We start from the raw sequence: 26,682 nt of genomic DNA on the forward strand, positions 1-26,682 counted from the left end.
CGTACGAAAATCCCTATTGATTTACCTGTTTTTACAAGGAAATAAAATGTGAAAAAAATATTTCTACATCCCATGGCCTTTCCCAACGATTTAAATTTTTTTCTTACAGGTCTAACACTTCCGAAAAACCAGTACAACGCCCACCCGGAACAATATATAAAGCTAAACGAACCGTTCACTGGGTACTTATCCGTACGAAAATCCCTATTGATTTACCTTTTTTTACAAGGAAATAAAATGTGAAAAAAATATTTCTACATCCCATGGCCTTTCCCAACCATTTAAATTTTTCTCTTACAGGTCTATCACTTCCGAAAAACCAATACAACGCCCACCCGGAACAATATATAAAGCTAAACGAACTGTTCACTGGGTACTTATCCGTACGAAAATCCCTATTGATTTACCTGTTTTTACAAGGAAAAAAAATGTGAAAAAAATATTTCTACATCCCATGGCCTTTCCCAACCATTTAAATTTTTCTCTTACAGGGCTAACACTTCCGAAAAACCAATACAACGCCCACCCGGAACAATATATAAAGCTAAACGAACCGTTCACTGGGTACTTAAATGTACGAAAATCCCTATTGATTTACCTGTTTTTACAAGGAAATAAAATGTGAAAACAATATTTCTACATCCCATGGCCTTTCCCAACCATTTAAATTTTTCTCTTACAAGTCTAACACTTCCGAAAAATCAATACAACGCCCACCCGGAACAATATATAAAGCTAAACGAACCGTTCACTGGGTACTTATCCGTACAAAAATCCCTATAGATTTACCTGTTTTTACAAGGAAATAAAATGTGAAAAAAATATTTCTACATCCCATGGCCTTTCCCAACGATTTAAAAATTTTTCTTACAGGTCTAACACTTCCGAAAAACCAGTACAACGCCCACCCGGAACAATATATAAAGCTAAACGAACGGTTCACTGGGTACTTATCCGTACGAAAATCCCTATTGATTTACCTTTTTTTACAAGGAAATAAAATGTGAAAAAAATATTTCTACATCTCATGGCCTTTCCCAACCCTTTAAATTTTTCTCTTACAGGTCTATCGATTCCGAAAAACCAATACAACGCCCACCCGGAACAATATATAAAGCTAAACGAACCGTTCACTGGGTACTTATATATACGAAAATCCCTATTGATTTAATTGTTTTTACAAGGAAATAAGATGTGAAAACATTATTTCTACATCCCATGGCCTTTCCCAACCATTTAAATTTTTCTCTTACAAGTCTAACACTTCCGAAAAACCCATACAACGCCCACCCGGAACAATATATAAAGCTAAACGAACCGTTCACTGGGTACGTAACCGTACGAAAATCCCTATTGATTTACCTGTCTTTACAAGGAAATAAAATGTGAAAAAAATATTTCTACATCCCATGGCCTTTCCCAACCATTTAAATTTTTCTCCTACAGGTCTAACACTTCCGAAAAACCAATACAACGCCCACCCGGATCAATATATAAAGCTAAACGAACCGTTCACTGGGTACTTATCCGTACGAAAATCCCTATAGATTTACCTGTTTTTACAAGGAAATAAAATGTGAAAAAAATATTTCTACATCCCATGGCCTTTCCCAACCATTTAAATTTTTCTCTTACAGGGCTAACACTTCCGAAAAACCAATACAACGCCCACCCGGAACAATATATAAAGCTAAACGAACCGTTCACTGGGTACTTATCCGTACGAAAATCCCTATTGATTTACCTGTTTTTACAAGGAAATAAAATGTGAAAAAAATATTTCTACATCCCATGGCCTTTCCCAACGATTTAAATTTTTTTCTTACAGGTCTAACACTTCCGAAAAACCAGTACAACGCCCACCCGGAACAATATATAAAGCTAAACGAACCGTTCACTTGGTACTTATCCGTACGAAAATCCCTATTGATTTACCTTTTTTTACAAGGAAATAAAATGTGAAAAAAATATTTCTACATCCCATGGCCTTTCCAAACCATTTAAATTTTTCTCTTACAGGTCTATCACTTCCGAAAAACCAATACAACGCCCACCCGGAACAATATATAAAGCTAAACAAACCGTTCACTGGGTAGTTATCCGTACGAAAATCCCTATTGATTTACCTGTTTTTACAAGGAAATAAAATGTGAAAAAAATATTTCTACATCCCATGGCCTTTCCCAACCATTTAAATTTTTCTCTTACAGGTCTATCACTTCCGAAAAACCAATACAACGCCCACCCGGAACAATATATAAAGCTAAACGAACCGTTCACTGGGTACTTATATGTACGAAAACCCTATTGATTTAATTGTTTTTACAAGGAAATAAGATGTGAAAACATTATTTCTACATCCCATGGCCTTTCCCAACCATTTAAATTTTTCTTTTACAAGTCTAACACTTCCGAAAAACCAATACAACGCCCACCCAGAACAATATATAAAGCTAAACGAACCGTTCACTGGGTACTTATCCGTACGAAAATCCCTATTGATTTACCTGTTTTTACAAGGAAATAAAATGTGAAAAAAATATTTCTACATCCCATGGCCTTTCCCAACCGTTTGAATTTTTCTCTTACAGGTCTAACACTTCCGAAAAATCAATACAACGCCCACCCGGAACAATATATAAAGCTAAACGAACCGTTCACTGGGTACTTATCCGTACGAAAATCCCTATAGATTTACCTGTTTTTACAAGGAAATAAAATGTGAAAAAAATATTTCTACATCCCATGGCCTTTCCCAACCATTTAAATTTTTCTCTTACAGGGCTAACACTTCCGAAAAACCAGTACAACGCCCACCCGGAACAATATATAAAGCTAAACGAACCGTTCACTGGGTACTTATCCGTACGAAAATCCCTATTGATTTACCGTTTTTTACAAGGAAATAAAATGTGAAAAAAATATTTCTACATCCCATGGCCTTTCCCAACGATTTAAAAATTTTTCTTACAGGTCTAACACTTCCGAAAAACCAGTACAACGCCCACCCGGAACAATATATAAAGCTAAACGAACGGTTCACTGGGTACTTATCCGTACGAAAATCCCTATTGATTTACCTTTTTTTACAAGGAAATAAAATGTGAAAAAAATATTTCTACATCCCATGGCCTTTCCCAACCCTTTAAATTTTTCTCTTACAGGTCTATCGATTCCGAAAAACCAATACAACGACCACCCGGAACAATATATAAAGCTAAACGAACTGTTCACTGGGTACTTATATATACGAAAATCCCTATTGATTTAATTGTTTTTACAAGGGAATAAGATGTGAAAACATTATTTCTACATCCCATGGCCTTTCCCAACCATTTAAATTTTTCTCTTACAAGTCTAACACTTCCGAAAAACCCATACAACGCCCACCCGGAACAATATATAAAGCTAAACGAACCGTTCACTGGGTACTTAACCGTACGAAAATCCCTATTGATATACCTCTTTTTACAAGGAAATAAAATGTGAAAAAAATATTTCTACATCCCATGGCCTTTCCCAACCATTTAAATTTTTCTCCTACAGGTCTAACACTTCCGAAAAACCAATACAACGCCCACCCGGATCAATATATAAAGCTAAACGAACCGTTCACTGGGTACTTATCAGTACGAAAATCCCTATAGATTTACCTGTTTTTACAAGGAAATAAAATGTGAAAAAAATATTTCTACATCCCATGGCCTTTCCCAACCATTTAAATTTTTCTCTTACAGGGCTAACACTTCCGAAAAACCAATACAACGCCCACCCGGAACAATATATAAAGCTAAACGAACCGTTCACTGGGTACTTATCCGTACGAAAATCCCTATTGATTTACCTGTTTTTACAAGGAAATAAAATGTGAAAAAAATATTTCTACATCCCATGGCCTTTCCCAACGATTTAAATTTTTTTCTTACACGTCTAACACTTCCGAAAAACCAGTACAACGCCCACCCGGAACAATATATAAAGCTAAACGAACCGTTCACTGGGTACTTATCCGTACGAAAATCCCTATTGATTTACCTTTTTTTACAAGGAAATAAAATGTGAAAAAAATATTTCTACATCCCATGGCCTTTCCAAACCGTTTAAATTTTTCTCTTACAGGTCTATCACTTCCGAAAAACCAATACAACGCCCACCCGGAACAATATATAAAGCTAAACGAACCGTTCAATGGGTACTTATATGTACGAAAATCCCTATTGATTTAATTGTTTTTACAAGGAAATAAGATGAGAAAACATTATTTCTACATCCCATGGCCTTTCCCAACCATTTAAATTTTTCTCTTACAAGTCTAACACTTCCGAAAAACCGATACAACGCCCACCCGGAACAATACATAAAGCTAAACGAACCGTTCACTGGGTACTTATCCGTACGAAAATCCCTATAGATTTACCTGTTTTTACAAGGAAATAAAATGTGAAAAAAATATTTCTACATCCCATGGCCTTTCCCAACCATTTAAATTTTTCTCTTACAGGTCTATCACTTCCGAAAAACCAATACAACGCCCACCCGGAACAATATATAAAGCTAAACGAACCGTTCACTGGGTACTTATATGTACGAAAATCCCTATTGATTTAATTGTTTTTACAAGGAAATAAGATGTGAAAACATTATTTCTACATCCCATGGCCTTTCCCAACGATTTAAATTTTTTTCTTACACGTCTAACACTTCCGAAAAACCAGTACAACGCCCACCCGGAACAATATATAAAGCTAAACGAACCGTTCACTGGGTACTTATCCGTACGAAAATCCCTATTGATTTACCTTTTTTTACAAGGAAATAAAATGTGAAAAAAATATTTCTACATCCCATGGCCTTTCCAAACCGTTTAAATTTTTCTCTTACAGGTCTATCACTTCCGAAAAACCAATACAACGCCCACCCGGAACAATATATAAAGCTAAACGAACCGTTCAATGGGTACTTATATGTACGAAAATCCCTATTGATTTAATTGTTTTTACAAGGAAATAAGATGAGAAAACATTATTTCTACATCCCATGGCCTTTCCCAACCATTTAAATTTTTCTCTTACAAGTCTAACACTTCCGAAAAACCGATACAACGCCCACCCGGAACAATACATAAAGCTAAACGAACCGTTCACTGGGTACTTATCCGTACGAAAATCCCTATAGATTTACCTGTTTTTACAAGGAAATAAAATGTGAAAAAAATATTTCTACATCCCATGGCCTTTCCCAACCATTTAAATTTTTCTCTTACAGGTCTATCACTTCCGAAAAACCAATACAACGCTCACCCGGAACAATATATAAAGCTAAACGAACCGTTCACTGGGTACTTATATGTACGAAAATCCCTATTGATTTAATTGTTTTTACAAGGAAATAAGATGTGAAAACATTATTTCTACATCCCATGGCCTTTCCCAACCATTTAAATTTTTCTCTTACAGGTCTAACACTTCCGAAAAACCAATACAACGCCCACCCGGAACAATATATAAAGCTAAACGAACCGTTCACTGGGTACTTATCCGTACGAAAATCCCTATTGATTTACCTGTTTTTACAAGGAAATAAAATGTGAAAAAAATATTTCTACATCCCATGGCCTTTCCCAACCATTTAAATTTTTCTCTTACAGGTCTAACACTTCCGAAAAACCAATACAACGCCCACCCGGATCAATATATAAAGCTAAACGAACCGTTCACTGGGTACTTATCCGTACGAAAATCCCTATTGATTTACCTGTTTTTACAAGGAAATAAAATGTGAAAAAAATATTTCTACATCCCATGGCCTTTCCCAACCATTTGAATTTTTCTCTTACAGGTCTAACACTTCCGAAAAACCAATACAACGCCCACCCGGAACAATATATAAAGCTAAACGAACCGTTCACTGGGTACTTATCCGTACGAAAATCCCTATAGATTTACCTGTTTTTACAAGGAAATAAAATGTGAAAAAAATATTTCTACATCCCATGGCCTTTCCCAACCATTTAAATTTTTCTCTTACAGGTCTATCACTTCCGAAAAACCAATACAACGCCCACCCGGAACAATATATAAAGCTAAACGAACCGTTCAATGGGTACTTATATGTACGAAAATCCCTATTGATTTAATTGTTTTTACAAGGAAATAAGATGAGAAAACATTATTTCTACATCCCATGGCCTTTCCCAACCATTTAAATTTTTCTCTTACAAGTCTAACACTTCCGAAAAACCGATACAACGCCCACCCGGAACAATACATAAAGCTAAACGAACCGTTCACTGGGTACTTATCCGTACGAAAATCCCTATAGATTTACCTGTTTTTACAAGGAAATAAAATGTGAAAAAAATATTTCTACATCCCATGGCCTTTCCCAACCATTTAAATTTTTCTCTTACAGGTCTATCACTTCCGAAAAACCAATACAACGCCCACCCGGAACAATATATAAAGCTAAACGAACCGTTCACTGGGTACTTATATGTACGAAAATCCCTATTGATTTAATTGTTTTTACAAGGAAATAAGATGTGAAAACATTATTTCTACATCCCATGGCCTTTCCCAACGATTTAAATTTTTTTCTTACACGTCTAACACTTCCGAAAAACCAGTACAACGCCCACCCGGAACAATATATAAAGCTAAACGAACCGTTCACTGGGTACTTATCCGTACGAAAATCCCTATTGATTTACCTTTTTTTACAAGGAAATAAAATGTGAAAAAAATATTTCTACATCCCATGGCCTTTCCAAACCGTTTAAATTTTTCTCTTACAGGTCTATCACTTCCGAAAAACCAATACAACGCCCACCCGGAACAATATATAAAGCTAAACGAACCGTTCAATGGGTACTTATCCGTACGAAAATCCGTATAGATTTACCTGTTTTTACAAGGAAATAAAATGTGAAAAAAATATTTCTACATCCCATGGCCTTTCCCAACCATTTAAATTTTTCTCTTACAGGGCTAACACTTCCGAAATACCAATACAACGCCCACTCAGACCAATATAATAAGCTAAACGAACCGTTCACTGGGTACTTATCCGTATGAAAATCCCTATAGATTTACCTGTTTTTACAAGGAAATAAAATGTGAAAAAAATATTTCTACATCCCATGGCCTTTCCCAACCATTTAAATTTTTCTCTTACAGGGCTAACACTTCCGAAAAACCAATACAACGCCCACCCGGAACAATATATAAAGCTAAACGAACCGTTCACTGGGTACTTATCCGTACGAAAATCCCTATTGATTTACCTGTTTTTACAAGGAAATAAAATGTGAAAAAAATATTTCTACATCCCATGGCCTTTCCCAACGATTTAAATTTTTTTCTTACAGGTCTAACACTTCCGAAAAACCAGTACAACGCCCACCTGGAACAATATATAAAGCTAAACGAACCGTTCACTGGGTACTTATCCGTACGAAAATCCCTATTGATTTACCTTTTTTTACAAGGAAATAAAATGTGAAAAAAATATTTCTACATCCCATGGCCTTTCCCAACCATTTAAATTTTTCTCTTACAGGTCTATCACTTCCGAAAAACCAATACAACGCCCACCCGGAACAATATATAAAGCTAAACGAACCGTTCAATGGGTACTTATATGTACGAAAATCCCTATTGATTTAATTGTTTTTACAAGGAAATAAGATGAGAAAACATTATTTCTACATCCCATGGCCTTTCCCAACCATTTAAATTTTTCTCTTACAGGTCTATCACTTCCGAAAAACCAATACAACGCCCACCCGGAACAATATATAAAGCTAAACGAACCGTTCAATGGGTACTTATCCGTACGAAAATCCCTATTGATTTACCTGTTTTTACAAGGAAATAAAATGTGAAAAAAATATTTCTACATCCCATGGCCTTTCCCAACGATTTAAATTTTTTTCTTACAGGTCTAACACTTCCGAAAAACCAGTACAACGCCCACCCGGAACAATATATAAAGCTAAACGAACCGTTCACTGGGTACTTATCCGTACGAAACTCCCTATTGATTTACCTTTTTTTACAAGGAAATAAAATGTGAAAAAAATATTTCTACATCCCATGGCCTTTCCCAACCATTTAAATTTTTCTCTTACAGGTCTAACACTTCCGAAAAACCAGTACAACGCCCACCCGGAACAATATATAAAGCTAAACGAACCGTTCACTGGGTACTTATCCGTACGAAAATCCCTATTGATTTACCTTTTTTTACAAGGAAATAAAATGTGAAAAAAATATTTCTACATCCCATGGCCTTTCCCAACCATTTAAATTTTTCTCTTACAGGTCTATCACTTCCGAAAAACCAATACAACGCCCACCCGGAACAATATATAAAGCTAAACGAACCGTTCAATGGGTACTTATATGTACGAAAATCCCTATTGATTTAATTGTTTTTACAAGGAAATAAGATGAGAAAACATTATTTCTATATCCCATGGCCTTTCCCAACCATTTAAATTTTTCTCTTACAAGTCTAACACTTCCGAAAAACCGATACAACGCCCACCCGGAACAATACATAAAGCTAAACGAACCGTTCACTGGGTACTTATCCGTACGAAAATCCCTATAGATTTACCTGTTTTTACAAGGAAATAAAATGTGAAAAAAATATTTCTACATCCCATGGCCTTTCCCAACCATTTAAATTTTTCTCTTACAGGGCTAACACTTCCGAAAAACCAATACAACGCCCACCCGGAACAATATATAAAGCTAAATGAACCGTTCACTGGGTAGTTATCCGTACGAAAATCCCTATTGATTTACCTGTTTTTACAAGGAAATAAAATGTGAAAAAAATATTTCTACATCCCATGGCCTTTCCCAACCATTTAAATTTTTCTCTTACAGGTCTATCACTTCCGAAAAACCAATACAACGCCCACCCGGAACAATATATAAAGCTAAACGAACCGTTCACTGGGTACTTATCCGTACGAAAATCCCTATTGATTTACCTGTTTTTACAAGGAAATAAAATGTGAAAAAAATATTTCTACATCCCATGGCCTTTCCCAACGATTTAAATTTTTTTCTTACACGTCTAACACTTCCGAAAAACCAGTACAACGCCCACCCGGAACAATATATAAAGCTAAACGAACCGTTCACTGGGTACTTATCCGTACGAAAATCCCTATTGATTTACCTTTTTTTACAAGGAAATAAAATGTGAAAAAAATATTTCTACATCCCATGGCCTTTCCAAACCGTTTAAATTTTTCTCTTACAGGTCTATCACTTCCGAAAAACCAATACAACGCCCACCCGGAACAATATATAAAGCTAAACGAACCGTTCAATGGGTACTTATATGTACGAAAATCCCTATTGATTTAATTGTTTTTACAAGGAAATAAGATGAGAAAACATTATTTCTACATCCCATGGCCTTTCCCAACCATTTAAATTTTTCTCTTACAAGTCTAACACTTCCGAAAAACCGATACAACGCCCACCCGGAACAATACATAAAGCTAAACGAACCGTTCACTGGGTACTTATCCGTACGAAAATCCCTATAGATTTACCTGTTTTTACAAGGAAATAAAATGTGAAAAAAATATTTCTACATCCCATGGCCTTTCCCAACCATTTAAATTTTTCTCTTACAGGTCTATCACTTCCGAAAAACCAATACAACGCCCACCCGGAACAATATATAAAGCTAAACGAACCGTTCACTGGGTACTTATATGTACGAAAATCCCTATTGATTTAATTGTTTTTACAAGGAAATAAGATGTGAAAACATTATTTCTACATCCCATGGCCTTTCCCAACGATTTAAATTTTTTTCTTACACGTCTAACACTTCCGAAAAACCAGTACAACGCCCACCCGGAACAATATATAAAGCTAAACGAACCGTTCACTGGGTACTTATCCGTACGAAAATCCCTATTGATTTACCTTTTTTTACAAGGAAATAAAATGTGAAAAAAATATTTCTACATCCCATGGCCTTTCCAAACCGTTTAAATTTTTCTCTTACAGGTCTATCACTTCCGAAAAACCAATACAACGCCCACCCGGAACAATATATAAAGCTAAACGAACCGTTCAATGGGTACTTATATGTACGAAAATCCCTATTGATTTAATTGTTTTTACAAGGAAATAAGATGAGAAAACATTATTTCTACATCCCATGGCCTTTCCCAACCATTTAAATTTTTCTCTTACAAGTCTAACACTTCCGAAAAACCGATACAACGCCCACCCGGAACAATACATAAAGCTAAACGAACCGTTCACTGGGTACTTATCCGTACGAAAATCCCTATAGATTTACCTGTTTTTACAAGGAAATAAAATGTGAAAAAATATTTCTACATCCCATGGCCTTTCCCAACCATTTAAATTTTTCTCTTACAGGTCTATCACTTCCGAAAAACCAATACAACGCTCACCCGGAACAATATATAAAGCTAAACGAACCGTTCACTGGGTACTTATATGTACGAAAATCCCTATTGATTTAATTGTTTTTACAAGGAAATAAGATGTGAAAACATTATTTCTACATCCCATGGCCTTTCCCAACCATTTAAATTTTTCTCTTACAGGTCTAACACTTCCGAAAAACCAATACAACGCCCACCCGGAACAATATATAAAGCTAAACGAACCGTTCACTGGGTACTTATCCGTACGAAAATCCCTATTGATTTACCTGTTTTTACAAGGAAATAAAATGTGAAAAAAATATTTCTACATCCCATGGCCTTTCCCAACCATTTAAATTTTTCTCTTACAGGTCTAACACTTCCGAAAAACCAATACAACGCCCACCCGGATCAATATATAAAGCTAAACGAACCGTTCACTGGGTACTTATCCGTACGAAAATCCCTATTGATTTACCTGTTTTTACAAGGAAATAAAATGTGAAAAAAATATTTCTACATCCCATGGCCTTTCCCAACCATTTGAATTTTTCTCTTACAGGTCTAACACTTCCGAAAAACCAATACAACGCCCACCCGGAACAATATATAAAGCTAAACGAACCGTTCACTGGGTACTTATCCGTACGAAAATCCCTATAGATTTACCTGTTTTTACAAGGAAATAAAATGTGAAAAAAATATTTCTACATCCCATGGCCTTTCCCAACCATTTAAATTTTTCTCTTACAGGTCTATCACTTCCGAAAAACCAATACAACGCCCACCCAGAACAATATATAAAGCTAAACGAACCGTTCACTGGGTACTTATCCGTACGAAAATCCCTATAGATTTACCTGTTTTTACAAGGAAATAAAATGTGAAAAAAATATTTCTACATCCCATGGCCTTTCCCAACCATTTAAATTTTTCTCTTACAGGGCTAACACTTCCGAAATACCAATACAACGCCCACTCGGACCAATATAATAAGCTAAACGAACCGTTCACTGGGTACTTATCCGTATGAAAATCCCTATAGATTTACCTGTTTTTACAAGGAAATAAAATGTGAAAAAAATATTTCTACATCCCATGGCCTTTCCCAACCATTTAAATTTTTCTCTTACAGGGCTAACACTTCCGAAAAACCAATACAACGCCCACCCGGAACAATATATAAAGCTAATCGAACCGTTCACTGGGTACTTATCCGTACGAAAATCCCTATTGATTTACCTGTTTTTACAAGGAAATAAAATGTGAAAAAAATATTTCTACATCCCATGGCCTTTCCCAACGATTTAAATTTTTTTCTTACAGGTCTAACACTTCCGAAAAACCAGTACAACGCCCACCCGGAACAATATATAAAGCTAAACGAACCGTTCACTGGGTACTTATCGGTACGAAAATCCCTATTGATTTACCTTTTTTTACAAGGAAATAAAATGTGAAAAAAATATTTCTACATCCCATGGCCTTTCCCAACCATTTAAATTTTTCTCTTACAGGTCTATCACTTCCGAAAAACCAATACAACGCCCACCCGGAACAATATATAAAGCTAAACGAACCGTTCAATGGGTACTTATATGTACGAAAATCCCTATTGATTTAATTGTTTTTACAAGGAAATAAGATGAGAAAACATTATTTCTACATCCCATGGCCTTTCCCAACCATTTAAATTTTTCTCTTACAGGTCTATCACTTCCGAAAAACCAATACAACGCCCACCCGGAACAATATATAAAGCTAAACGAACCGTTCACTGGGTACTTATCCGTACGAAAATCCCTATAGATTTACCTGTTTTTACAAGGAAATAAAATGTGAAAAAAATATTTCTACATCCCATGGCCTTTCCCAACCATTTAAATTTTTCTCTTACAGGGCTAACACTTCCGAAAAACCAATACAACGCCCACCCGGAACAATATATAAAGCTAAACGAACCGTTCACTGGGTACTTATCCGTACGAAAATCCCTATTGATTTACCTGTTTTTACAAGGAAATAAAATGTGAAAAAAATATTTCTACATCCCATGGCCTTTCCCAACGATTTAAATTTTTTTCTTACAGGTCTAACACTTCCGAAAAACCAGTACAACGCCCACCCGGAACAATATATAAAGCTAAACGAACCGTTCACTGGGTACTTATCCGTACGAAAATCCCTATTGATTTACCTTTTTTTACAAGGAAATAAAATGTGAAAAAAATATTTCTACATCCCATGGCCTTTCCCAACCATTTAAATTTTTCTCTTACAGGTCTATCACTTCCGAAAAACCAATACAACGCCCACCCGGAACAATATATAAAGCTAAACGAACCGTTAAATGGGTACTTATATGTACGAAAATCCCTATTGATTTAATTGTTTTTACAAGGAAATAAGATGAGAAAACATTATTTCTACATCCCATGGCCTTTCCCAACCATTTAAATTTTTCTCTTACAGGTCTATCACTTCCGAAAAACCAATACAACGCCCACCCGGAACAATATATAAAGCTAAACGAACCGTTCAATGGGTACTTATCCGTACGAAAATCCCTATAGATTTACCTGTTTTTACAAGGAAATAAAATGTGAAAAAAATATTTCTACATCCCATGGCCTTTCCCAACCATTTAAATTTTTCTCTTACAGGGCTAACACTTCCGAAATACCAATACAACGCCCACTCAGACCAATATAATAAGCTAAACGAACCGTTCACTGGGTACTTATCCGTATGAAAATCCCTATAGATTTACCTGTTTTTACAAGGAAATAAAATGTGAAAAAAATATTTCTACATCCCATGGCCTTTCCCAACCATTTAAATTTTTCTCTTACAGGGCTAACACTTCCGAAAAACCAATACAACGCCCACCCGGAACAATATATAAAGCTAAACGAACCGTTCACTGGGTACTTATCCGTACGAAAATCCCTATTGATTTACCTGTTTTTACAAGGAAATAAAATGTGAAAAAAATATTTCTACATCCCATGGCCTTTCCCAACGATTTAAATTTTTTTCTTACAGGTCTAACACTTCCGAAAAACCAGTACAACGCCCACCTGGAACAATATATAAAGCTAAACGAACCGTTCACTGGGTACTTATCCGTACGAAAATCCCTATTGATTTACCTTTTTTTACAAGGAAATAAAATGTGAAAAAAATATTTCTACATCCCATGGCCTTTCCCAACCATTTAAATTTTTCTCTTACAGGTCTATCACTTCCGAAAAACCAATACAACGCCCACCCGGAACAATATATAAAGCTAAACGAACCGTTCAATGGGTACTTATATGTACGAAAATCCCTATTGATTTAATTGTTTTTACAAGGAAATAAGATGAGAAAACATTATTTCTACATCCCATGGCCTTTCCCAACCATTTAAATTTTTCTCTTACAGGTCTATCACTTCCGAAAAACCAATACAACGCCCACCCGGAACAATATATAAAGCTAAACGAACCGTTCAATGGGTACTTATCCGTACGAAAATCCCTATTGATTTACCTGTTTTTACAAGGAAATAAAATGTGAAAAAAATATTTCTACATCCCATGGCCTTTCCCAACGATTTAAATTTTTTTCTTACAGGTCTAACACTTCCGAAAAACCAGTACAACGCCCACCCGGAACAATATATAAAGCTAAACGAACCGTTCACTGGGTACTTATCCGTACGAAACTCCCTATTGATTTACCTTTTTTTACAAGGAAATAAAATGTGAAAAAAATATTTCTACATCCCATGGCCTTTCCCAACCATTTAAATTTTTCTCTTACAGGTCTAACACTTCCGAAAAACCAGTACAACGCCCACCCGGAACAATATATAAAGCTAAACGAACCGTTCACTGGGTACTTATCCGTACGAAAATCCCTATTGATTTACCTTTTTTTACAAGGAAATAAAATGTGAAAAAAATATTTCTACATCCCATGGCCTTTCCCAACCATTTAAATTTTTCTCTTACAGGTCTATCACTTCCGAAAAACCAATACAACGCCCACCCGGAACAATATATAAAGCTAAACGAACCGTTCAATGGGTACTTATATGTACGAAAATCCCTATTGATTTAATTGTTTTTACAAGGAAATAAGATGAGAAAACATTATTTCTACATCCCATGGCCTTTCCCAACCATTTAAATTTTTCTCTTACAAGTCTAACACTTCCGAAAAACCGATACAACGCCCACCCGGAACAATACATAAAGCTAAACGAACCGTTCACTGGGTACTTATCCGTACGAAAATCCCTATAGATTTACCTGTTTTTACAAGGAAATAAAATGTGAAAAAAATATTTCTACATCCCATGGCCTTTCCCAACCATTTAAATTTTTCTCTTACAGGGCTAACACTTCCGAAAAACCAATACAACGCCCACCCGGAACAATATATAAAGCTAAATGAACCGTTCACTGGGTAGTTATCCGTACGAAAATCCCTATTGATTTACCTGTTTTTACAAGGAAATAAAATGTGAAAAAAATATTTCTACATCCCATGGCCTTTCCCAACCATTTAAATTTTTCTCTTACAGGTCTATCACTTCCGAAAAACCAATACAACGCCCACCCGGAACAATATATAAAGCTAAACGAACCGTTCACTGGGTACTTATCCGTACGAAAATCCCTATTGATTTACCTGTTTTTACAAGGAAATAAAATGTGAAAAAAATATTTCTACATCCCATGGCCTTTCCCAACCATTTAAATTTTTCTCTTACAGGTCTAACACTTCCGAAAAACCAGTACAATGCCCACCCGGAACAATATATAAAGCTAAACGAACCGTTCACTGGGTACTTATCCGCACGAAAATCCCTATTGATTTACCTTTTTTTACAAGGAAATAAAATGTGAAAAAAATATTTCTACATCCCATGGCCTTTCCCAACCATTTAAATTTTTCTCTTACAGGTCTATCACTTCCGAAAAACCGATACAACGCCCACCCGGAACAATATATAAAGCTAAACGAACCGTTCAATGGGTACTTATATGTACGAAAATCCCTATTGATTTAATTGTTTTTACAAGGAAATAAGATGAGAAAACATTATTTCTACATCCCATGGCCTTTCCCAACCATTTAAATTTTTCTCTTACAAGTCTAACACTTCCGAAAAACCGATACAACGCCCACCCGGAACAATACATAAAGCTAAACGAACCGTTCACTGGGTACTTATCCGTACGAAAATCCCTATAGATTTACCTGTTTTTACAAGGAAATAAAATGTGAAAAAAATATTTCTACATCCCATGGCCTTTCCCAACCATTTAAATTTTTCTCTTACAGGGCTAACACTTCCGAAAAACCAATACAACGCCCACCCGGAACAATATATAAAGCTAAATGAACCGTTCACTGGGTAGTTATCCGTACGAAAATCCCTATTGATTTACCTGTTTTTACAAGGAAATAAAATGTGAAAAAAATATTTCTACATCCCATGGCCTTTCCCAACCATTTAAATTTTTCTCTTACAGGTCTATCACTTCCGAAAAACCAATACAACGCCCACCCGGAACAATATATAAAGCTAAACGAACCGTTCACTGGGTACTTATCCGTACGAAAATCCCTATTGATTTACCTGTTTTTACAAGGAAATAAAATGTGAAAAAAATATTTCTACATCCCATGGCCTTTCCCAACGATTTAAATTTTTTTCTTACAGGTCTAACACTTCCGAAAAAGCAGTACAACGCCCACCCGGAACAATATATAAAGCTAAACGAACCGTTCACTGGGTACTTATCCGTACGAAAATCCCTATTGATTTACCTTTTTTTACAAGGAAATAAAATGTGAAAAAAATATTTCTACATCCCATGGCCTTTCCCAACCATTTAAAATTTTCTCTTACAGGTCTATCACTTCCGAAAAACCAATACAACGCCCACCCGGAACAATATATAAAGCTAAACGAACCGTTCAATGGGTACTTATATGTACGAAAATCCCTATTGATTTAATTGTTTTTACAAGGAAATAAGATGAGAAAACATTATTTCTACATCCCATGGCCTTTCCCAACCATTTAAATTTTTCTCTTACAGGTCTATCACTTCCGAAAAACCAATACAACGCCCACCCGGAACAATATATAAAGCTAAACGAACCGTTCAATGGGTACTTATCCGTACGAAAATCCCTATTGATTTACCTGTTTTTACAAGGAAATAAAATGTGAAAAAAATATTTCTACATCCCATGGCCTTTCCCAACGATTTAAATTTTTTTCTTACAGGTCTAACACTTCCGAAAAACCAGTACAACGCCCACCCGGAACAATATATAAAGCTAAACGAACCGTTCACTGGGTACTTATCCGTACGAAACTCCCTATTGATTTACCTTTTTTTACAAGGAAATAAAATGTGAAAAAAATATTTCTACATCCCATGGCCTTTCCCAACCAACTAAATTTTTCTCTTACAGGTCTAACACTTCCGAAAAACCAGTACAACGCCCACCCGGAACAATATATAAAGCTAAACGAACCGTTCACTGGGTACTTATCCGTACGAAAATCCCTATTGATTTACCTTTTTTTACAAGGAAATAAAATGTGAAAAAAATATTTCTACATCACATGGCCTTTCCCAACCATTTAAATTTTTCTCTTACAGGTCTATCACTTCCGAAAAACCAATACAACGCCCACCCGGAACAATATATAAAGCTAAACGACCGTTCAATGGGTACTTATATGTACGAAAATCCCTATTGATTTAATTGTTTTTACAAGGAAATAAGATGAGAAAACATTATTTCTACATCCCATGGCCTTTCCCAACCATTTAAATTTTTCTCTTACAAGTCTAACACTTCCGAAAAACCGATACAACGCCCAGCCGGAACAATACATAAAGCTAAACGAACCGTTCACTGGGTACTTATCCGTACGAAAATCCCTATAGATTTACCTGTTTTTACAAGGAAATAAAATGTGAAAAAAATATTTCTACATCCCATGGCCTTTCCCAACCATTTAAATTTTTCTCTTACAGGGCTAACACTTCCGAAAAACCAATACAACGCCCACCCGGAACAATATATAAAGCTAAACGAACCGTTCACTGGGTAGTTATCCGTACGAAAATCCCTATTGATTTACCTGTTTTTACAAGGAAATAAAATGTGAAAAAAATATTTCTACATCCCATGGCCTTTCCCAACCATTTAAATTTTTCTCTTACAGGTCTATCACTTCCGAAAAACCAATACAACGCCCACCCGGAACAATATATAAAGCTAAACGAACCGTTCACTGGGTACTTATATGTACGAAAATCCCAATTGATTTAATTGTTTTTACAAGGAAATAAGATGTGAAAACATTATTTCTACATCCCATGGCCTTTCCCAACCATTTAAATTTTTCTCTTACAGGTCTAACACTTCCGAAAAACCAATACAACGCCACCCGGAACAATATATAAAGCTAAACGAACCGTTCACTGGGTACTTATCCGTACGAAAATCCCTATTGATTTACCTGTTTTTACAAGGAAATAAAATGTGAAAAAAATATTTCTACATCCCATGGCCTTTCCCAACCATTTAAATTTTTCTCTTACAGGTCTAACACTTCCGAAAAACCAATACAACGCCCACCCGGATCAATATATAAAGCTAAACGAACCGTTCACTGGGTACTTATCCGTACGAAAATCCCTATTGATTTACCTGTTTTTACAAGGAAATAAAATGTGAAAAAAATATTTCTACATCCCATGGCCTTTCCCAACCATTTGAATTTTTCTCTTACAGGTCTAACACTTCCGAAAAACCAATACAACGCCCACCCGGAACAATATATAAAGCTAAACGAACCGTTCACTGGGTACTTATCCGTACGAAAATCCCTATAGATTTACCTGTTTTTACAAGGAAATAAAATGTGAAAAAAATATTTCTACATCCGATGGCCTTTCCCAACCATTTAAATTTTTCTCTTACAGGTCTATCACTTCCGAAAAACCAATACAACACCCACCCGGAACAATATATAAAGCTAAACGAACCGTTCACTGGGTACTTATATGTACGAAAATCCCTATTGATTTAATTGTTTTTACAAGGAAATAAGATGTGAAAACATTATTTCTACATCCCATGGCCTTTCCCAACCATTTAAATTTTTCTCTTACAGGTCTAAGACTTCCGAAAAACCAATACGACGCCCACCCGGAACAATATATAAAGCTAAACGAACCGTTCACTGGGTACTTATCCGTACGAAAATCCCTATAGATTTACCTGTTTTTACAAGGAAATAAAATGTGAAAAAAATATTTCTACATCCCATGGCCTTTCCCAACCATTTAAATTTTTCTCTTACAGGGCTAACACTTCCGAAAAACCAATACAACGCCCACCCGGAACAATATATAAAGCTAAACGAACCGTTCACTGGGTAGTTATCCGTACGAAAATCCCTATTGATTTACCTGTTTTTACAAGGAAATAAAATGTGAAAAAAATATTTCTACATCCCATGGACTTTCCCAACCATTTAAATTTTTCTCTTACAGGTCTATCACTTCCGAAAAACCAATACAACGCCCACCCGGAACAATATATAAAGCTAAACGAACCGTTCACTGGGTACTTATATGTACGAAAATCCCTATTGATTTAATTGTTTTTACAAGGAAATAAGATGTGAAAACATTATTTCTACATCCCATGGCCTTTCCCAACCATTTAAATTTTTCTCTTACAGGTCTAACACTTCCGAAAAACCAATACAACGCCCACCCGGAACAATATATAAAGCTAAACGAACCGTTCACTGGGTACTTATCCGTACGAAAATCCCTATTGATTTACCTGTTTTTACAAGGAAATAAAATGTGAAAAAAATATTTCTACATCCCATGGCCTTTCCCAACCTTTTAAATTTTTCTCTTACAGGTCTAACACTTCCGAAAAACCAATACAACGCCCACCCGGATCAATATATAAAGCTAAACGAACCGTTCACTGGGTACTTATCCGTACGAAAATCCTTATTGATTTACCTGTTTTTACAAGGAAATAAAATGTGAAAAAAATATTTCTACATCCCATGGCCTTTCCCAACCATTTGAATTTTTCTCTTACAGGGCTAACACTTCCGAAAAACCAATACAACGCCCACCCGGAACAATATATAAAGCTAAACGAACCGTTCACTGGGTAGTTATCCGTACGAAAATCCCTATTGATTTACCTGTTTTTACAAGGAAATAAAATGTGAAAAAAATATTTCTACATCCCATGGCCTTTCCCAACCATTTAAATTTTTCTCTTACAGGTCTATCACTTCCGAAAAACCAATACAGCGCCCACCCGGAACAATATATAAAGCTAAACGAACCGTTCACTGGGTACTTATATGTACGAAAATCCCAATTGATTTAATTGTTTTTACAAGGAAATAAGATGTGAAAACATTATTTCTACATCCCATGGCCTTTCCCAACCATTTAAATTTTTCTTTTACAAGTCTAACACTTCCGAAAAACCAATACAACGCCCACCCAGAACAATATATAAAGCTAAACGAACCGTTCACTGGGTACTTATCCGTACGAAAATCCCTATTGATTTACCTGTTTTTACAAGGAAATAAAATGTGAAAAAAATATTTCTACATCCCATGGCCTTTCCCAACCATTTGAATTTTTCTCTTACAGGTCTAACACTTCCGAAAAACCAATACAACGCCCACCCGGAACAATATATAAAGCTAAACGAACCGTTCACTGGGTACTTATCCGTACGAAAATCCCTATAGATTTACCTGTTTTTACAAGGAAATAAAATGTGAAAAAAATATTTCTACATCCGATGGCCTTTCCCAACCATTTAAATTTTTCTCTTACAGGTCTATCACTTCTGAAAAACCAATACAACACCCACCCGGAACAATATATAAAGCTAAACGAACCGTTCACTGGGTACTTATATGTACGAAAATCCCTATTGATTTAATTGTTTTTACAAGGAAATAAGATGTGAAAACATTATTTCTACATCCCATGGCCTTTCCCAACCATTTAAATTTTTCTCTTACAGGTCTAACACTTCCGAAAAACCAATACGACGCCCACCCGGAACAATATATAAAGCTAAACGAACCGTTCACTGGGTACTTAACCGTACGAAAATCCCTATTGATTTACCTGTTTTTACAAGGAAATAAAATGTGAAAAAAATATTTCTACATCCCATGGCCTTTCCCAACCATTTAAATTTTTCTCCTACAGGTCTAACACTTCCGAAAAACCAATACAACGCCCACCCGGATCAATATATAAAGCTAAACGAACCGTTCACTGGGTACTTATCCGTACGAAAATCCCTATAGATTTACCTGTTTTTACAAGGAAATAAAATGTGAAAAAAATATTTCTACATCCCATGGCCTTTCCCAACCATTTAAATTTTTCTCTTACAGGTCTATCACTTCCGAAAAACCAATACAACGCCCACCCGGAACAATATATAAAGCTAAACGAACCGTTCACTGGGTACTTATATGTACGAAAATCCCTATTGATTTAATTGTTTTTACAAGGAAATAAGATGTGAAAACATTATTTCTACATCCCATGGCCTTTCCCAACCATTTAAATTTTTCTCTTACAGGTCTAACACTTCCGAAAAACCAATACAACGCCCACCCGGAACAATATATAAAGCTAAACGAACCGTTCACTGGGTACTTATCCGTACGAAAATCCCTATTGATTTACCTGTTTTTACAAGGAAATAAAATGTGAAAAAAATATTTCTACATCCCATGGCCTTTCCCAACCATTTAAATTTTTCTCTTACAGGTCTAACACTTCCGAAAAACCAATACAACGCCCACCCGGATCAATATATAAAGCTAAACGAACCGTTCACTGGGTACTTATCCGTACGAAAATCCCTATAGATTTACCTGTTTTTACAAGGAAATAAAATGTGAAAAAAATATTTCTACATCCCATGGCCTTTCCCAAACATTTGAATTTTTCTCTTACAGGTCTAACACTTCCGAAAAACCAATACAACGCCCACCCGGAACAATATATAAAGCTAAACGAACCGTTCACTGGGTACTTATCCGTACGAAAATCCCTATAGATTTACCTGTTTTTACAAGGAAATAAAATGTGAAAAAAATATTTCTACATCCCATGGCCTTTCCCAACCATTTAAATTTTTCTCTTACAGGTCTATCACTTCCGAAAAACCAATACAACGCCCACCCGGAACAATATATAAAGCTAAACGAACCGTTCACTGGGTAGTTATCCGTACGAAAATCCCTATTGATTTACCTGTTTTTACAAGGAAATAAAATGTGAAAAAAATATTTCTACATCCCATGGCCTTTCCCAACCATTTAAATTTTTCTCTTACAGGTCTATCACTTCCGAAAAACCAATACAACGCCCACCCGGAACAATATATAAAGCTAAATGAACCGTTCACTGGGTACTTATATGTACGAAAATCCCAATTGATTTAATTGTTTTTACAAGGAAATAAGATGTGAAAACATTATTTCTACATCCCATGGCCTTTCCCAACCATTTAAATTTTTCTCTTACAGGTCTAACACTTCCGAAAAACCAATACAACGCCCACCCGGAACAATATATAAAGCTAAACGAACCGTTCACTGGGTACTTATCCATACGAAAATCCCTATTGATTTACCTGTTTTTACAAGGAAATAAAATGTGAAAAAAATATTTCTACATCCCATGGCCTTTCCCAACCATTTAAATTTTTCTCTTACAGGTCTAACACTTCCGAAAAACCAATACAACGCCCACCCGGATCAATATATAAAGCTAAACGAACCGTTCACTGGGTACTTATCCGTACGAAAATCCCTATAGATTTACCTGTTTTTACAAGGAAATAAAATGTGAAAAAAATATTTCTACATCCCATGGCCTTTCCCAACCGTTTGAATTTTTCTCTTACAGGTCTAACACTTCCGAAAAACCAATACAACGCCCACCCGGAACAATATATAAAGCTAAACGAACCGTTCACTGGGTACTTATCCGTACGAAAATCCCTATAGATTTACCTGTTTTTACAAGGAAATAAAATGTGAAAAAAATATTTCTACATCCCATGGCCTTTCCCAACCATTTAAATTTTTCTCTTACAGGTCTATCACTTCCGAAAAACCAATACAACGCCCACCCGGAACAATATATAAAGCTAAACGAACCGTTCACTGGGTAGTTATCCGTACGAAAATCCCTATTGATTTACCTGTTTTTACAAGGAAATAAAATGTGAAAAAAATATTTCTACATCCCATGGCCTTTCCCAACCATTTAAATTTTTCTCTTACAGGTCTAACACTTCCGAAAAACCAATACAACGCCCACCCGGAACAATATATAAAGCTAAATGAACCGTTCACTGGGTACTTATATGTACGAAAATCCCAATTGATTTAATTGTTTTTACAAGGAAATAAGATGTGAAAACATTATTTCTACATCCCATGGCCTTTCCCAACCATTTAAATTTTTCTTTTACAAGTCTAACACTTCCGAAAAACCAATACAACGCCCACCCAGAACAATATATAAAGCTAAACGAACCGTTCACTGGGTACTTATCCGTACGAAAATCCCTATTGATTTACCTGTTTTTACAAGGAAATAAAATGTGAAAAAAAAATTTCTACATCCCATGGCCTTTCCCAACCATTTGAATTTTTCTCTTACAGGTCTAACACTTCCGAAAAACCAATACAACGCCCACCCGGAACAATATATAAAGCTAAACGAACCGTTCACTGGGTACTTATCCGTACGAAAATCCCTATAGATTTACCTGTTTTTACAAGGAAATAAAATGTGAAAAAAATATTTCTACATCCGATGGCCTTTCCCAACCATTTAAATTTTTCTCTTACAGGTCTATCACTTCCGAAAAACCAATACAACGCCCACCCGGAACAATATATAAAGCTAAACGAACCGTTCACTGGGTACTTATATGTACGAAAATCCCAATTGATTTAATTGTTTTTACAAGGAAATAAGATGTGAAAACATTATTTCTACATCCCATGGCCTTTCCCAACCATTTAAATTTTTCTTTTACAAGTCTAACACTTCCGAAAAACCAATACAACGCCCACCCAGAACAATATATAAAGCTAAACGAACCGTTCACTGGGTACTTATCCGTACGAAAATCCCTATTGATTTACCTGTTTTTACAAGGAAATAAAATGTGAAAAAAATATTTCTACATCCCATGGCCTTTCCCAACCGTTTGAATTTTTCTCTTACAGGTCTAACACTTCCGAAAAATCAATACAACGCCCACCCGGAACAATATATAAAGCTAAACGAACCGTTCACTGGGTACTTATATGTACGAAAATCCCAATTGATTTAATTGTTTTTACAAGGAAATAAGATGTGAAAACATTATTTCTACATCCCATGGCCTTTCCCAACCATTTAAATTTTTCTCTTACAGGTCTAACACTTCCGAAAAACCAATACAACGCCCACCCGGATCAATATATAAAGCTAAACGAACCGTTCACTGGGTACTTATCCGTACGAAAATCCCTATAGATTTACCTGTTTTTACAAGGAAATAAAATGTGAAAAAAATATTTCTACATCCCATGGCCTTTCCCAAACATTTGAATTTTTCTCTTACAGGTCTAACACTTCCGAAAAACCAATACAACGCCCACCCGGAACAATATATAAAGCTAAACGAACCGTTCACTGGGTACTTATCCGTACGAAAATCCCTATAGATTTACCTGTTTTTACAAGGAAATAAAATGTGAAAAAAATATTTCTACATCCCATGGCCTTTCCCAACCATTTAAATTTTTCTCTTACAGGTCTATCACTTCCGAAAAACCAATACAACGCCCACCCGGAACAATATATAAAGCTAAACGAACCGTTCACTGGGTAGTTATCCGTACGAAAATCCCTATTGATTTACCTGTTTTTACAAGGAAATAAAATGTGAAAAAAATATTTCTACATCCCATGGCCTTTCCCAACCATTTAAATTTTTCTCTTACAGGTCTATCACTTCCGAAAAACCAATACAACGCCCACCCGGAACAATATATAAAGCTAAATGAACCGTTCACTGGGTACTTATATGTACGAAAATCCCAATTGATTTAATTGTTTTTACAAGGAAATAAGATGTGAAAACATTATTTCTACATCCCATGGCCTTTCCCAACCATTTAAATTTTTCTCTTACAGGTCTAACACTTCCGAAAAACCAATACAACGCCCACCCGGAACAATATATAAAGCTAAACGAACCGTTCACTGGGTACTTATCCATACGAAAATCCCTATTGATTTACCTGTTTTTACAAGGAAATAAAATGTGAAAAAAATATTTCTACATCCCATGGCCTTTCCCAACCATTTAAATTTTTCTCTTACAGGTCTAACACTTCCGAAAAACCAATACAACGCCCACCCGGATCAATATATAAAGCTAAACGAACCGTTCACTGGGTACTTATCCGTACGAAAATCCCTATAGATTTACCTGTTTTTACAAGGAAATAAAATGTGAAAAAAATATTTCTACATCCCATGGCCTTTCCCAACCGTTTGAATTTTTCTCTTACAGGTCTAACACTTCCGAAAAACCAATACAACGCCCACCCGGAACAATATATAAAGCTAAACGAACCGTTCACTGGGTACTTATCCGTACGAAAATCCCTATAGATTTACCTGTTTTTACAAGGAAATAAAATGTGAAAAAAATATTTCTACATCCCATGGCCTTTCCCAACCATTTAAATTTTTCTCTTACAGGTCTATCACTTCCGAAAAACCAATACAACGCCCACCCGGAACAATATATAAAGCTAAACGAACCGTTCACTGGGTAGTTATCCGTACGAAAATCCCTATTGATTTACCTGTTTTTACAAGGAAATAAAATGTGAAAAAAATATTTCTACATCCCATGGCCTTTCCCAACCATTTAAATTTTTCTCTTACAGGTCTAACACTTCCGAAAAACCAATACAACGCCCACCCGGAACAATATATAAAGCTAAATGAACCGTTCACTGGGTACTTATATGTACGAAAATCCCAATTGATTTAATTGTTTTTACAAGGAAATAAGATGTGAAAACATTATTTCTACATCCCATGGCCTTTCCCAACCATTTAAATTTTTCTTTTACAAGTCTAACACTTCCGAAAAACCAATACAACGCCCACCCAGAACAATATATAAAGCTAAACGAACCGTTCACTGGGTACTTATCCGTACGAAAATCCCTATTGATTTACCTGTTTTTACAAGGAAATAAAATGTGAAAAAAAAATTTCTACATCCCATGGCCTTTCCCAACCATTTGAATTTTTCTCTTACAGGTCTAACACTTCCGAAAAACCAATACAACGCCCACCCGGAACAATATATAAAGCTAAACGAACCGTTCACTGGGTACTTATCCGTACGAAAATCCCTATAGATTTACCTGTTTTTACAAGGAAATAAAATGTGAAAAAAATATTTCTACATCCGATGGCCTTTCCCAACCATTTAAATTTTTCTCTTACAGGTCTATCACTTCCGAAAAACCAATACAACGCCCACCCGGAACAATATATAAAGCTAAACGAACCGTTCACTGGGTACTTATATGTACGAAAATCCCAATTGATTTAATTGTTTTTACAAGGAAATAAGATGTGAAAACATTATTTCTACATCCCATGGCCTTTCCCAACCATTTAAATTTTTCTTTTACAAGTCTAACACTTCCGAAAAACCAATACAACGCCCACCCAGAACAATATATAAAGCTAAACGAACCGTTCACTGGGTACTTATCCGTACGAAAATCCCTATTGATTTACCTGTTTTTACAAGGAAATAAAATGTGAAAAAAATATTTCTACATCCCATGGCCTTTCCCAACCGTTTGAATTTTTCTCTTACAGGTCTAACACTTCCGAAAAATCAATACAACGCCCACCCGGAACAATATATAAAGCTAAACGAACCGTTCACTGGGTACTTATATGTACGAAAATCCCAATTGATTTAATTGTTTTTACAAGGAAATAAGATGTGAAAACATTATTTCTACATCCCATGGCCTTTCCCAACCATTTAAATTTTTCTTTTACAAGTCTAACACTTCCGAAAAACCAATACAA

Source organism: Paroedura picta, chromosome 10, assembly GCF_049243985.1.
Source record: "Paroedura picta isolate Pp20150507F chromosome 10, Ppicta_v3.0, whole genome shotgun sequence".
Lineage (NCBI taxonomy): Eukaryota > Metazoa > Chordata > Lepidosauria > Squamata > Gekkonidae > Paroedura > Paroedura picta.